Raw genomic sequence first — 15,575 nt, 5'->3', positions numbered from 1 at the left:
GCAAACAATCAAAAATCAATAGGGCTGTTGGGCTTTTAAGTATGCGAAGCACCGCAATAAAGCGGCCGCAATGAAGGGATCAATGTGAAGGTAGTCTTTCAGCATTTTTTAAAGGAGCGTCCATATCTTCTAAGCAAACAGCCACTGTGCAAACAGCCCCTCTGCTCACACCCCCTCCGTAAGGAGCAGAGAGAGTGAGAGAGACAAAGAAAGGCAAACAATCAAAAATCAATACGGGCTGTTAAAGCTTTTAAGTGTGCGAAGCACCGCGCGGGAAGTATATTGTATATCATTGAGGAGTTTTATTTAATACGTAATACGTGCTCTGATTGGGTAGCTTCTCAGCCATCCACCAATAGCGTCCCTTGTATGAAATCAACTAGGCAAACAAACTGAGGAAGCATGTACCATAAATTAAAAGACCCATTGTCCGCAGAAATCCGCGAACCAGCAAAAAATCTGTGATATATATTTAGATATGCTTACATTTAAAATCCGCGATGGAATGAAGCTGCGAAAGTCGAAGCGCGATATAGTGAGGGATCACTGTAGTAACAACACACTTTGTTGAAACTGTATGTTGCAATGCTGATACAGAACTGCACAGCAGTGCAGCTGGAGAGCAAAATGGTACTAGTGTCACTGTCCTCAGCCAACCATGAACAAGCTGAAAACATCAGCATGCACCAGTTACAACTAAGTGCCATAAGAAGTTAGTAAAAATATATTTTTATTACGAAATTTTAAAATGAACTAAATACGAGACATTTGGGTGTCCCTGAAAAGGTCAGTACGGGACAGGGGACAAAATGATCAAATATGGGACATGTCCCGTATATAAGGGACGTCTGGCAACACTAGGAAGAAGGTACCAAGCTTTTAAAAGGGGACTGTTTCCAGCCATTGTTTTTAACATCATTTTAATTGGATTTATTAATTTAATTATTTTTAACCTCCACATTTTCACCTGATTTTATGGATTTATTTATTTATTGATTGTTTGTTGGAATACTGCACTATTTGTTTTGAACACTTTTTGGTTTCATTTGGTGTCCTCATTGTCCAGTTCATCCGGTTACATTACCAATGGTGTCAGGTTCAAGAGGCTCACAAATGAGAGAGGGGAGCATGGAGCAGGACCTGAATCGTCACATTGTCAGACTGACTGCTACTATTTGAATATTATTTAAACTAATTTAAAAAGGATACTACTTGAAGGCAAAAGTGACAATTGTAAAAGAATGGTATTTTTTTTAACCTGCACTAAATTTTGCATCGAGTTACTCCAGACGTGCAATGCAAACTTGTGGTTTTGCACTTCACTTCCATGATCAGCAGTTTCAGAATTTTGAATGGTTAGCTTGTTACCTTACAGCCAGACCACTTACATTTTTTTCTTTTTTTCTATCATACTGTTCTGCATGTTGATTTACAAGTATACAGTACTTACAACTATGCTTCTAAATGCTCTAAAAGTGTCATTTTGCATCTAATTAGATCCCATTCACTCTAAAGCTTAAGATCCCCAATTGTTTAATGCTAAGATCTTCCCATTAAAGCAAATGGGAAATAACCGTCATAATTATTTGATTATTATTATTATTTGATATTGTTTTTTTCTTTTATTGTAACACTATAAAATCCCCACTTTAAAAAGTCTCATTAATGTTTGTCAACACACTGTGTTCCACAATTATTCTCCAACTTGTGTCTACTGATTTTGACACAAAATTCTTAAAACAATGAGTTGTAATTTAAAAAAAAAATTGGCCATATCTTTGTTAAAATATTGAAGCATCTGTAAAAGAGAGAAATAAGTAGGCAGATTGTTTGGACCCTGACATAATACTGTACAGCCACTTTCCTGGGTGATTCCACAGATGCCGACTGGCTTTTTATTCAGAATGCTGTGATATAAACTGTATCCTGCCACTGCCCGTTGGACATCTACAAATAATAAAACAAGACCACTTTGACATGCCTCCCTCTTGCCTTCTTTTTTACTTTGCCAGTTATTCTCACTTAATCGTGGTCGTAATAACTGACCCAAATTCCTCCTGACACTTGTCAGTATAGCGAGCCATAAAAGCGGCCACAAAAAGGAGTTTAAATCCTTACAAGGCAAACACACTAGCCCTGCACTTCGCTACATTATTTCTAACATTCTTACTTTTTTATTCAAGGTGCTTCTGCAAAGTATGAGGCAATGTTGTGTGGGTCCCATTTGCACTGTGATGCGTCTTGCTACTGCAAGAATAGCTAGGAGGAATAAGAAGCAAGGGTGGGGTACAGCCCAGGCAAAAGGAGTCGAGTGACAGTGGTGATGGATAGTGCTTCTATACCAAACAGTGATTTGAGACGTACAGACCTTGCTGTCAGTACTAGACTGAAAACAAGATGATGGTACAGTTGGTTCTGTTTTGTAGGGTGCAGCTGATTGGGATTTTGATTGCTCTTATATTTAAGCTAACAGAGCAAAATGCACGTTTAATAAAACAAGCTATTTGTTTTTTTAACAATTTGTTGAAGTTATTAAAAGCAAGGAACATTCCGTACAAGTAAATCAAACTTGACAAAACTAAATTCAAATCAACCCTCACCCATGAGAAAGACAGCAAGGTCACAAGCCAGAGTAAAACTTTAAGAGTGGATATAAAAAAAAAAAAAAAAAAATCCTTTTCCCCCAATTTAAATGGTAATTCTATAATGTTACTGATTAGATCCTGCCAGGTTTTAAAAAAGTTTTGAACAGATCCTCTAAATGAGAATTTGATTTTTTTCCAATTTCAAATAGTATATAACATTAGTTATCCACTAACTTAAGAGGTGGGTTAGGATTCTCCCAGTTGAGCAAGATAAGTCTACATGCCAATAGTGATGTAAATTAAATTACAGTTTGTCCTTCTCCACTTTAAGTCCACTGGAAGTACACCAAACACAGCTGTTAGTGGATTAGGAGGGATTGTGACACCAAGGCTGTCTGAAAGGCATTTAAAGATTTTGGTCCAGAATGATGTTAATTTGGTGCAGGCCCAAAATATGTGGACTAGTGAGGCTGGAGCGCGATTGCAACATTAGCAGGTTGGATCTTGTCCTGGAAATATTTTGGACAATTTTAAACGAGACAGATATGCTCAATAAAAGATGTTAAGTTAAATAATTGTATGCTTTGAGCATATGGAGCTAAAATTAATTCTGTGCAATGCTTCCTTAAATTCCTTTACTGAAATGGTAAGAGATTCTTTTCCCACTGTACTCTGGGATCTTTGAAAGGAAGGGACTTTAAAACTGTCTTTATATATTACAGAAATACTATCGGAGTCCTCAAGACTGATCAATATCTCTTCTAGAATAGAAGCTCCACAATTAAGCAGCTCTGTTGAACAGCCAATTGGACTGCATGTTTTCCTCCCTTGGTTTACTTGAGTTGAGCCAGATAACCCTCCCAAAACCTAATCTCAACCAAAGTGCAAGCAGACATTTCACTGGTGTATAATGCAAAGCAATAACCTCCTCAAAGGATTGGAGCTGTCGACACCGGATTACATAACACATGGATATAGGCCACATGTTTTACTAGACAGATGAATGGCTTGTTCTTTATATCATACTAGCAAAATACCCGCGCTTCGCAGCGGAGAAGTAGTGTGTTAAAGAAGCAATGAAAAAGAAAAGGAAACATTTTGAAAATAACGTAACATGATTGTCAATGTAATTGTTTTGTCACTGTTGTGAGTGATGAGTGTTGTTGTCATATATATATATATTTACACACACACAAACATATATATATACATATCTATACATATACACATATATACATACATATATATATATCTACATATATACACATACATATACACACACACACACACTCATAAATACATACACACATACATACACACACATATATACACACAAATACATATATATATATACATACATACACACACACATATATAAACATATATATACATATACATACATATCTACATATATACACACACAGCTATTTCGTATCAGTGCAATACGCTGCTTGTTAAAACGGATGACTCCCGCTCTTACGTGCAAGTCTGCGTGGATATTATGAACTATCGTATTTGTTCAAGTTCTATTTAAATTTTAAATAGAAGGAATTTTTATTTAGTCGACAGAAATATCTTTGGTAGGAATGGTAAAAACAGACAGGAATATTATTTGTGAATAAATCAACTCAAACCTTAAACAACTTATAATATTTTGCTCTCCATAAAAATATATCCTGTCTAAATTATACAAGTTAGAAATAAAGTAAACGTTAAAAGAACAAACATTCAAATTTCTTTACTCTTATGTAATTTTATATAAAAAATAAACTTAGATTTTAAATATCCCAAAAGATTTTGCTCTCCATAAAAATATATCCTGTCAAAATTATACAAATTGAAATATGAACATGCTGCATAACAAAACCTGGAAATATAAATAAAATGTGTTCCTTTCAGCAATAACAAATCAAATCATTCAGTTGTCTTTGCTCATATGTCATTTTAGAGCTGGACGCCTGGCATCTTATTTTGGCCACAGGTTCGTTTCTGTTTGGTGTGAGGTTCTGTGTTGTGGAGATTCTCAGGATGGATTGCAGGTGCTCATCAGTGAGGCGACTCCTGTGTGCTGTTTTGTTAGTCTTTATCACTGAGAAGAGCTTCTCACACAGATATGTGCTACCAAACATGCACAAGGTTCGAGCTGCATGTACGGACTTTTTGTTCTTCAAAGTCACCAAAGCGCCGTGCAAACTCAGTGCGCAGTGCGCTCAGTTTATCAGCAAAGTGCGTTTTTTTTGGGAACACCGTAGTGACGACTTGGTTTAACATTACTTGGCAACAGGGAAAGTGGGGCAAGGTGAACTGGTGCATTTGTGTCTCCCATAAAAGCAGCTTCACTTGAAATCACTTTGTGATTGTGCACGGTTAAAGCGTCCGCTGAAGTGTCAGATTCTTATTTAATTATGCTGTTTTCTGTATCTTCTGAATTGCATTCAGGTTACCCTGATGTTTTGTCTCATAGTGCCGTCTTAGATTAAATTCTGTAATTACAGCCACATTAGCTCCACAAATGAGACACACGGGTTCAGTAAACATATACTCAGCCTCCCATCGGTTTTAAAGGCTCTATTTTCAGAATCAACTTTTCTCTTCAGCATCGTGTGAGCTAGCTTCGCAATAACTTGCAGCATCATAAGGTAGACTTGATTAACGCGGTAAGTGTTCGGCAAGGCAGCTGAAGCGCTGCATTATGGGATCTGTAGTTTATTGTGTTACCAGCGCTTCATATACCCGGGCTTTAATAACAATAATACAGTATATAAAATGATCTCGCGGGCGGATATAATTACACGCCGGGCCGGATGTGGCCCGCTGTCCTTGAGTTTGACACATATGGACTAAATAGAACTTGAAAAGATATATTTTTTCAAATGTGATCGCGCAATTCAGATAGAGTTGGCCACTACAGCCTGCATGCCTCAATAAGTCATCCTCCCTCGCTCTTACTTTTTACCGTTCATCTAATGAATACACTGAGTATGGCTTTACCAAAACAATCATTGATGGCGAATAAAGTATCCATTATTCGAGTATGTAGATCGGGATATATATATATATACAGTATACAGTATACAGTAGTTTGTTAAAAAAGCTAGAAAAAGAAAAGGGAACATTTTAAAAATAACGTAACATGACTGTCAATATACAGTATTTGTTTTGTGAGTGTTACTGAGTGTTGCTGTCATCAAGGATTTGATTATCATTATTTCTTTCAATCAGGTTCGTATTTGTAGGATGTGTTGTGTTCAAGTTACATTCCGTGTTTGTCAATCGTTGTAAAGATGACAGGTTTCATTCATCGATTCGTTTCTTACTGCATCAATAAACAGCTCGTCTTCTTCTTTATCTGAGACCTGACACACTGCATGCACGGGTTTTTACACTGTCTTCCTTTAGCGGGACATTGACTTTTTCCAACGTGTGCTTTGTTTCCGCAGTAGTTGGATTTATGAATATGCTTATATGTATCAGACGCTTCATATTTTTGCTGCCTTTTCAATTGTGTAATTCGGTTTTGTTCAGCGCTCTTTGGAACTGTTGCTTTTATCTGTGCACTCGTCAGTTCACGTGAGCCACTCGGTGTACATGCATCGAAGGTTCCCAGCTGTGCTGGTGCCATCTCCTGCTATGTCCATGGCTGTATTTAATGTTACCTTAGTCCTGGCACTTAAAACTTTCTCTCGCAGTTTCGCTGAGTTTGTGTCAAACACCACCCTGACCATCTCATCTTCCTCTCCATAAGCACAGTCCTTCACCCGTGAATATTTACCCGTGGCAGTTTGCTATTGGATTGCCACTGACGGACGGCCTTATATGGGCAGGCACTAAATTACAAACGCCAGCGCAGCCTGTCTATGAACTTAAAAAGTGTAGGTTTACATTGTGCTTTGTTTCAGTAGCAGAACTCATGAATATGGTTGTATATGTCACTTTCGCTTCGCTTCTTATTGTTTCGCTGCCTTCTCAATTATATAATGCATGTTTTCTTCAGCGCTTTTTTGAGGTCTTCCTGGTTTTCTATGTACTGCGTGATTATGTGGGAGGCGTGATGATGTCACACGAAACTCCGCCCCCACGGCGTTGAAGCTCATCTCCATTACAGTAAATGGAGAAAAACTGCTTCCAGTTATGACCATTACGGTAGAATTTCGATATAAAACCTGCCCAACTTTTGTAAGGAAGCTGTAAGGAATGAACCTGCCAAATTTCAGCCTTCCACCCACACGGGAAGTTGGAGAATTAGTGATGAGTCAGTGAGTGAGTGAGTGAGTGAGTGAGTGAGTGAGGGCTTTGTCTTTTATTAGTATAGATATATCTCTTATAAAAAAAATCATGGAAGGAAACAAGACGTGATTTTCTTGGAAAGTCCCGCAAGACAAGTACACACCCAGGGTCAGAAATAAACAAAGAGTAGGTGACAAAGTAGAACATCGTAAAGAATTCAGAAATGTTGGCACAGTACACATGCAGAGCAGGTTAGAGATAATGGAAGTACGAAAATTCGAAAGTCTCAAAAAAATGATAGTAAAAATCACAGCGCAAACAAATGGAAATTATTACTCGGTGAAATAACGGAACAGCGAAAAGAGATCAAATATATTATTCGAATTTAAACTTTAAGTCGGAAACTTGTAGATCATCTAATTTGTGTTACCAGTGAGAATCAAAAGATTCCAAAAACGATACTGCGGTATGAAGTCCCGTCAGATAGAGACATTTAATATGAGATTCTTTTAAGTCATGCCCTATTTACCACTATTTTCAAACAAGACCACGTCATCTAACCTCACTCATGTGAATGATTTTGTCAGACACAGTTCCTGTGCTCTCAGCTCTTAGATGTGTGAATGCTTTTGGTAGACATACTTCCTGCGCTCTCATCTCTTATAAATTTTATCAGGACAATAATTGTATACATTCTAAAAGACACGTCAACAACTAAGCAAAGAAGGAAGAGCATGAACAAGCATTTGAAAAAGTTGTTTTATTTATTAGAGAGAAAGAAATGATATTTACTCACAGGCAGTTATACGTTGTGTTGTCACGATGCAAGTCCAAACATGGAATCAAAATTCAATGCAATCTTGAAGAAAAGTTAATTCCAAATATTGTTTTTACTAAAGTTTTAAAGTAAAAGTGAAAATAATGCATATGTAACAATTCTCATGTAAATAATCTCTTAAAACTGTATATCTGGGTAATCAGACCCAGGGGTGGGGGAGCGAAGCGAGCAGGGGGCAGAGCCCCCTAGTGTGTGTATATATAAGAAAAGAAAATACAATAATAAAAAGTATTAAAAAAAAGCATGCACAGACATACAAGTTATGCCCAGAATCATTAACCGAAGATTAATTATCTTCAAATATTTTAAAATTCAAACCTCATTTTTTGGTAAATCTGACAGCCCTATTATATACTGTATGTGTTCATATTTGTGTGCTGCCACAATGACTGCAGACCTGTTGCATGTGTAAAATGAACTTGCACCATAACTTCTTTGACTCTGTGTCTACCTTTGTCATGGGAAGGTAAGCTTACCAGAGATTGCTCTGTCTGAGACAGTTAAAGAATTGTCAGTTGTCACTGGAAACAGTGGCCATATTCTAAAGGTCAATCTTTGGTAGTGTTGTGACATTTTCAAATGTATGGTGATCACTCCTCCAAAGACATGAAAATGTTACAGAGAACAGTGTGCACAGCTTCTAAAATGATTCCTTATCACTGTGAGTTCATTCTGCTTTTGCAGACTGACTCATTATGCCCCAGGCATCCTCTATTATCTCTCTTCCTATGTGATCAACTAAGACCTAGATTCCACAGTTTCATAAAAGTGCTGATCCACAAGCTGTGAGATGCACAGATTTAACATCTTCACCTTGAGACTTGCCTACAGTATTCTGGTGAATATGCCTAAGGGTGTTTGTGGTTAAACTGGTTGTTTATGGGCTGTTGTGTCATGATGAATACTATTTGTGCTGTGCATATGATGCAGGTTTGTATTTATGTTTTACTTATTTGAGCTTCACCTAACTTTGTTATGGCAAGAGGGCATTTATTAACATGATCTTTAACTGTCGTACAAGAGTTTTTCACCCTTTTTATAAATGTATTTATGAGATCTATTATCAAGCACTTAGAGGCTATTTGTTACTTTATTGTTCCACCAGGTACCTTGAGTCTATTTAATATTAATTTATTTAATGACTGAACTAAGAGTTACTGAGAGACATTTTATTTACTTAATGATGGCATTAAACAGGTACCCAAGACCTCTTTTATGCATTTTTATTTATTTAATGACTGTAATAAATAAGCATTATCATCAGCAATAACAGTGCTCCCAAATGACATGGCACACCAATCCTGTAAAGCTGAAATCCATACTGATTTTCAACTTGCCACAGTGCAGCTTGCTGCTGAAGAGCGCCACAGCATGCCGAGCTCTCTGTTCAGCTGCCAGGCTAATCGCAGCTCCCGCCCCAAACCAATCTGTTCCCAGTGTGGAACATCTGTTTCTGTCAGTAATGAAACACGGCTGCACCATAATTAAAATCAAGCACAACTCACAGGTGGTTATCAGTCCACCACTGATTCATGTCACTGCCTGTACTGTTTATCAAATTAATTTTAGATGTGCCTACAAAGTGATACCCCCCCCCACCCTGCTGTATTGTCACTCCCCCTAAAAAACAAAAAGGTAATTAGAAGACAATCAAATACAAAACACGAAGGGAAACATGCGCAATCCTTATCTGGATATAAATTTCAGGCCATTTACTGATCTGTCCATTGTGGCAAAGGAAGGAGAGCTGCCACATTAACAACTGTATGTTCACGAGTGGTGATGCAAGCTTGAAACCACAAACTCATAAAAGTGAATGAATCAAACAGACTAACTACTCGGATGATACAGGAATAGAGGCAGGAAGTAAAGGGACAATAGCCCATTCAAAATGCTGCATTTATTGTATATTGTACCTTTCATAAGAAAAGCTCCTTATAAAACAAACACTATAGTATACATTACACTCTATGTGAAGACAGCTTGTGTGTAGATCTACCAATTAATTACACAAAATGGATCCTTGGTGTTGAGCTAATTTATTTTCCTCACTTATACTCTCAGGTTATTACTGAGAAGACTATAGAACAAAAAAGCAATACAGGGATCGTGGAATTTCTGTTAAGACTGAAGTTGGTTCTGGCTAAGCTAGAATTCTATAAACTTTGTTTCATCAACGGGACACTTCATGGGAGTTAACAGTAGAACCTTTGAAGCACACAATGCATTAAAATTGTTTCATAACTAATCTAACAAACTATTCATTGAGAAATCTGATTTTTTTTTTTTGTTAAGTGTAATTCTTCTTTGCTTTCATTCTAATAGACAGTGCACAACTACTGGCATCATGACTTAATTTTGCAAATACTGGAAAAAGATCAGACTGTAACGTATTCTTTACTGTAAATGCAATATTTCCATATAGTATTTTACAACCAACTCCATGAGTCACCTGGAAAATAAATGATGACACAATACTATCTATTACAAATTTGAAATTTAAGTTACTGAATCAGTCAAAACCTCTCTGTGGTTACTTGAAATTAAAGTAAATGGGTCGGGGCAATTCAAACACATGTATGTCAAATAGTACATTATGTTTTTATTTGTTTGTCTGCTCAGTGCTCATATTTAAGTGAGGAAGTGAGACGAGTGGAGCTGCAGTGCCTGATTTAAAATAAAGAGAGCCTGATAAAGACAAAGAGAATGGTGCTCATGAATCAGTACAATAAGGTTGTCCTGTATTGTATTACTTTCAATCATACTATGATCACTCAGCTCCGTATTGGATAAAATTAGTTAAAAGATGGATGATTACATAAAGTTAGGAATATGTTAATAAAACTGCAATGTAGTCTTCCCACACATAACCAGACAAATAAAACAGCACCATGTTTCTTATACTAGAACAGCAATTACCCTATGATTATTGGAGTGACTAATTTCAGAATGTTCTGTCTGAAATTCTGGTAATGATCACTTTTTTAATAAGGGCCTTGATTAATTGCATGTGTAGCAGTGCAATGTATGTATAAACATTGAATCTGAATGTGTGCTAAAGCACAGTGATCGCTATGCATTTCAACACATATCTGTCATTAAACATTTATGTAGTCTATCTATCGTGACAGATGGCTGGGACCCATGCCTGGCCGGGACACCCCTTTACCACATCTGCCCGGGGGACAAGGGTGGGAAGCCCAGTATCCCCCACGGGACTCTAGATGGCAGCATCCCTGGGTTGCATCGGGGCCTTGGACTCCCCCAGGGCTTCATGGGTGTTGGAGTTCTGTCAAGCTCTGTGGGGTTCCACAGGTGCCACCAGGGGGTGCTGCAACAGGAGCAGCTGGCCCCTTTTGGGCACTGGTTTCGCCCTACCCAGAAGTGAAGCTGAATGACAGCAATTAACCACCACTTCCGGGTGTCTGATAAATGGGAGCCAGAAACCACCACTCAGCGGCCAGAGTCGGGAGATGGAGGACGAAGTTTGCTGAGGAGGAGTGGTGGTGGAAGAGATAGAGGATAGTGCTTGTGTGTTTATTTGTGCTTGGGACTGTGTTGTGCCTGGAGAGATTACAGGGAAGATGTGCCCTCCAGCTGAAGAAAAATAAAAGATTGTTTGTTTTACATGTGCCTCCCGTGTCCAATCTGTGTCGGGTCGGGTGCAATATAGTGCCTTTCTTACACTTATCTATCATGCAAAGTTGACTGACTGATTGACTTACTCGTCACTGAAAACACTATTTACTGTTTAGTTAAAAAGCTGAAATCTGGCAGGATGGAACATCTAGGGCAGTATGTATCCACTAAGAAAGGACATTTCAGTATTTAGGGGCAAAACAGCCCCCCTACAGCAGAAAAGCTAAAAACCCCAAAATCCGAAAATGACTGATTTGACTATAATTTGGTGACATTATAGAAAAAAGAAAATTAGCAAACCCATGTTTTTTTAGTAAATGTTTTTATTTGTTGATATTTATTAATACAATGCTAATGTACATGCTCTACGCTGCATTGATAGTATACCTTATACAAACGAAGGATGGACTAGAAATGATTGATAGGCTATAAGAATTGCACCAGTAATTATAATGGTGAACTAATGAGTAAAGAAGGGGCAGAGTCCTGAACAAAAAAAAAAAAAAGACGTGATTACGTTTGGTGTGTACCCTGTGGAGTCAAATGGAAAGAGAAAATTTGGCAAAGTTCAATGAAGATGCATACGGATAAGCCCCTAATCGTTTTGTCCATTATATACAATATAGCACATAGTCAATGTTAAATCATTATATGAACATATAAGAAAGCCTGGGGGAACCCCACTCCCCCCGAACCTAAGGATCTTTGATTTTATATAAATGTAATATTGTGTGTGACAGTCACACAGAGAGTTAAATCATTGATACCGGCAAATCCTAGAAAAACTCTTGAACCAACAATGTCAGTTTAAACTTAACAAGTCCCCCATGAGGTATTCCCCTCCCCACAACCTCCAAAACTGTTTACATTTACATGAATGTCTGCGTACTTTGAACATGGATGCCTTACCCCCCAATGCTCCCCAACATTCCCTACATTTACTTTTGCATCCAAAAAAATCATAAATGAGACCACATACAATTGATGAAAAACACAAAAAGAAATGCTTGAGTGAATGACATAAACAAATGAAAATTGTAAACATTTAATAATGATAATAACTAAGGGGCTTCGCTTGCCAACCTCCCTGACCTGCACTACATTCCAGCCACTTTCACTTTCACCAAACAAATCTTTTAATTCTCGGGGAGATGCCTCTTCATTAGGGAAAAACACTACTTTCCCCTAATGGCAAACCGAGTTAGATGGTCTACAAGTCTGACTTAAAGTTTAAATCCGAACAAAACATTTGATCTGTTTTCGCTGTTCCGTTATTTCACCGAGTAATAATTTCCGTTTGTTTGCGCTAATGCACTCTTTACTATCATTTTTTTTGAGACTTTTGAATTTTAGTACTTTCATTATCTCTAACCTGGTCTGCATGTGTATCGCACCAATGTTTTTGAATTCTTTACAACATTGTCATCTACTCTTTGTCTTTTATTTCTGGCCCCGGGCATGGTTAAATCTCTTGGCACAGAGTCTAGTCTCGTGGGACATGAAATTACCTCTCTGAAAAAGTCTTATCACTTCCCAGGATTTTTTTTATTATAATAGAGAGATATACACTCAAAATTCACATTATTCCTATTGGTTACCCATTTCGATTTGTAAGAATACATGTTCCTGAAAAATTGTCTTGCAATGACCATCAACAAAAGCCAAGTCACTGGGAAAAGCAGAAAGGTATGAATGTTTCACACATGTGCAATTTTATACAGCAGGTTGAAAAGTAAGCAGCTCCAGTCACATAATATTATTACTTCATGTAAAAGGACAATTTCCCCTCTGGGATTAACACAGTGCACCAAATACTTGGCAGAGATCTTTATCCAAGGTGACCTACAATATTTGGAGCGCAGGTAGGTGAAATGACTTGCTCATGGTCACACAGTGTTAGAAACAGGATTTGAACCCACAATCTCAAAGTCTGAAGTACTAGGCCAAAGCCTTATCCACAACACCACACTGCCAGCCAATAATAAGAGCCTTTTGTGTATATATATATAAAAAAAAAAAAAAATACAAATGTATGCAAAAAAGCACCTAGTTTCATAGTCTGTCTTATACATCTGATTAACTGATGGCCACTGTATTATGAAATTTCTCAGGCAAAGCCAGCTGGCACAGCTAGTTGGTTATAGATTGACTGCATTTATAGAAAACAAATGAAAAGAAACACGGAAATAGGTGGTGCCTCAAGATCAAAACTTAAGGACTCTTGTTTTTTTCTTAATCAGTTCCTATATTGCTACCCAGTTGAAAAAACTATAAGCTCTCTGTCTCCACTCACCAATTACCCCAGATCAAGAACCCATAGCTCCCTAACACCAGCCTGAAAACCTTTACGGGACAGACTCCTCTTGAAAGAGACAGAGATAGAAAGAAAGAAAACATGACATGTATACCAAACAGAAAATCAGTGTGTGGGGAAAAAAACTGCAAGAGAAACACCTGTGCAATTTTATTTTTGATCACACGCTTCAAAATAAAAGAGAATCTGTCTGGTGTTCCATATTCTTCGTTTTGCCTTTAGCACTATATTTAGTTGCTAATATATGTGGTACCCCAAACAGGAGGTCCCAGAGAACAAATGTTGTAGTGAGTTTAAGTGGCTGAAGATATTTAGCAGAGTCTGTTCACAAAAACAATTACTAAACTCTAAACATGTTATTAAGAGAAATAAAACCACAAAATGAAAAAAGTTCAAGCAAGTAATAATTATTTTTTTAAATTGGTGTTCAAGTGCTACATCTCGTACAAAGATTTTTTTCCTTTGTTAGTTAAAGTTAATTTGCTTTGGTGTGCATACTGCTTTCTTTTAAAGTGCAACTGTGTTAAGGTTATGTGCTGCTTAAGTGTGCAACAATTTTCCTGGCAATGGGTAGCATCTTGACCAGAAAATGGCACTGGCCATTGAAGAATATAAAAAACAATAAGAATGATAAAAATGATTCAAACATCAAGAAATAAACAATTTAACATATCTAAACAAAAAGGATATATTAAAAATAAAATACTGTTGCATTCCCGGCAGTGGCAAGCTTCATATCCACAATATCAATCTTAGTTTAACTTTCATGCTGTGTTTAGCTTAAATCAACTAAGGCTCAGGTTAAATCTTCTGTTTTTGTCCATGTGGCTTGACCATGAGACCACATCCTTCCAAGAGGACATTTTTTATGGCTCACTGATAAACCATTCTGTGGTCCACCATATGATTAGTTCTTGTGAAGTGACAAAAAAAATCTGGAATGTTTATGTGGATAATGTAGACCCAGATTTCTTGTATAGGGAGATCTTACCAGGTTGATGCACCACCTTGTCTCTTGTGAACTGGCACTGGTTGTCTTAGGGCCACTTTAAAGTTAAGTGAAGGAGCTCGTGACTTGTACAGTTTTACCTGGGACAGTTTCCACAGTTTGAAATGCAGTCCAGTCAATAGTTGTGTGTATCTTGGTCTTACTCTATCTCCAGCCCAATGTTACTTGCCTCTTCCTTCAGACTAAAAGAAGAAGTTCCAACATTTGTATCATTTGACAAATTAGGGTCAGTGAATTTGGTTTCCAACATTCATATGGAGGCCGCATGCTCTAGAATCTCATTCATCGAAACTGTAAAAAGTTCAGGAACCATTCAACAACCATACCTGATGCAACTTTCAATCTGCTACTACTCAGTCGTTCCTTTAATCTACAGTACTTTTACTTAGCTTAGTGTTATTGTGTGGAGAGCAACTGTCAGTTGTCTTTGCAGGAAGTCTCCAGCCTCAAAGCAAGTGTCACAGTGCTCCCTTCTTGTGAAATACTGCGCTCAGGTATATGTAAGCAATCCACAATGATGACTAGAACTCTGTGGTTTTGCATATGGGTATTCAATACAGATATTCTGTTCACAATTAATCCTGACTGCCTTGTTTTCCAAAGGTCATTTTATAATGCTTCTTATGCTAATTCATACATTCACTTTTTTGCACTGTTTACCTTTTCACCCAAACCAAGACTCTGAGCTGAATGCAAGGAGTCTAGGCATTCTTTAAAAACATTGATTCACAAACCGATTCCAAATCACCTTAGCCATGTCACCTAGAAACAAATTGACGACTGATATTAAGAGAGACAGACCAGGACAAAAATATATTTATTGCAAAACTTAAATTTAAGTTACTAAATCAGTTATTTTGAATTAACAACTCTTCCTGTGAAGGGGCCAGAAATTAAAAACTGGTGGAGGCCAGCTAGTTTATCCACAATGGTAAAACTGGCTCACTTTATTGGAAAAGCTAA

At 37.4% G+C, this 15,575-nt stretch overlaps 1 protein-coding gene across 6 annotated transcripts in view; it reads right to left on the bottom strand.

The window, feature by feature from the left end:
* Nucleotides 1-15,575, bottom strand: part of LOC120533710 (protein shisa-like-1a) — a 434,490-nt gene that overhangs the window by 229,288 nt on the left and 189,627 nt on the right. The gene's annotated exons all lie outside the window — the stretch shown is intronic.

Source organism: Polypterus senegalus, chromosome 8, assembly GCF_016835505.1.
Source record: "Polypterus senegalus isolate Bchr_013 chromosome 8, ASM1683550v1, whole genome shotgun sequence".
NCBI classification, from domain to species: domain Eukaryota; kingdom Metazoa; phylum Chordata; class Cladistia; order Polypteriformes; family Polypteridae; genus Polypterus; species Polypterus senegalus.
The sequence above is the reverse complement of the archived record's forward strand: the minus strand, read 5'-3'. Positions and strand labels throughout refer to the sequence as shown.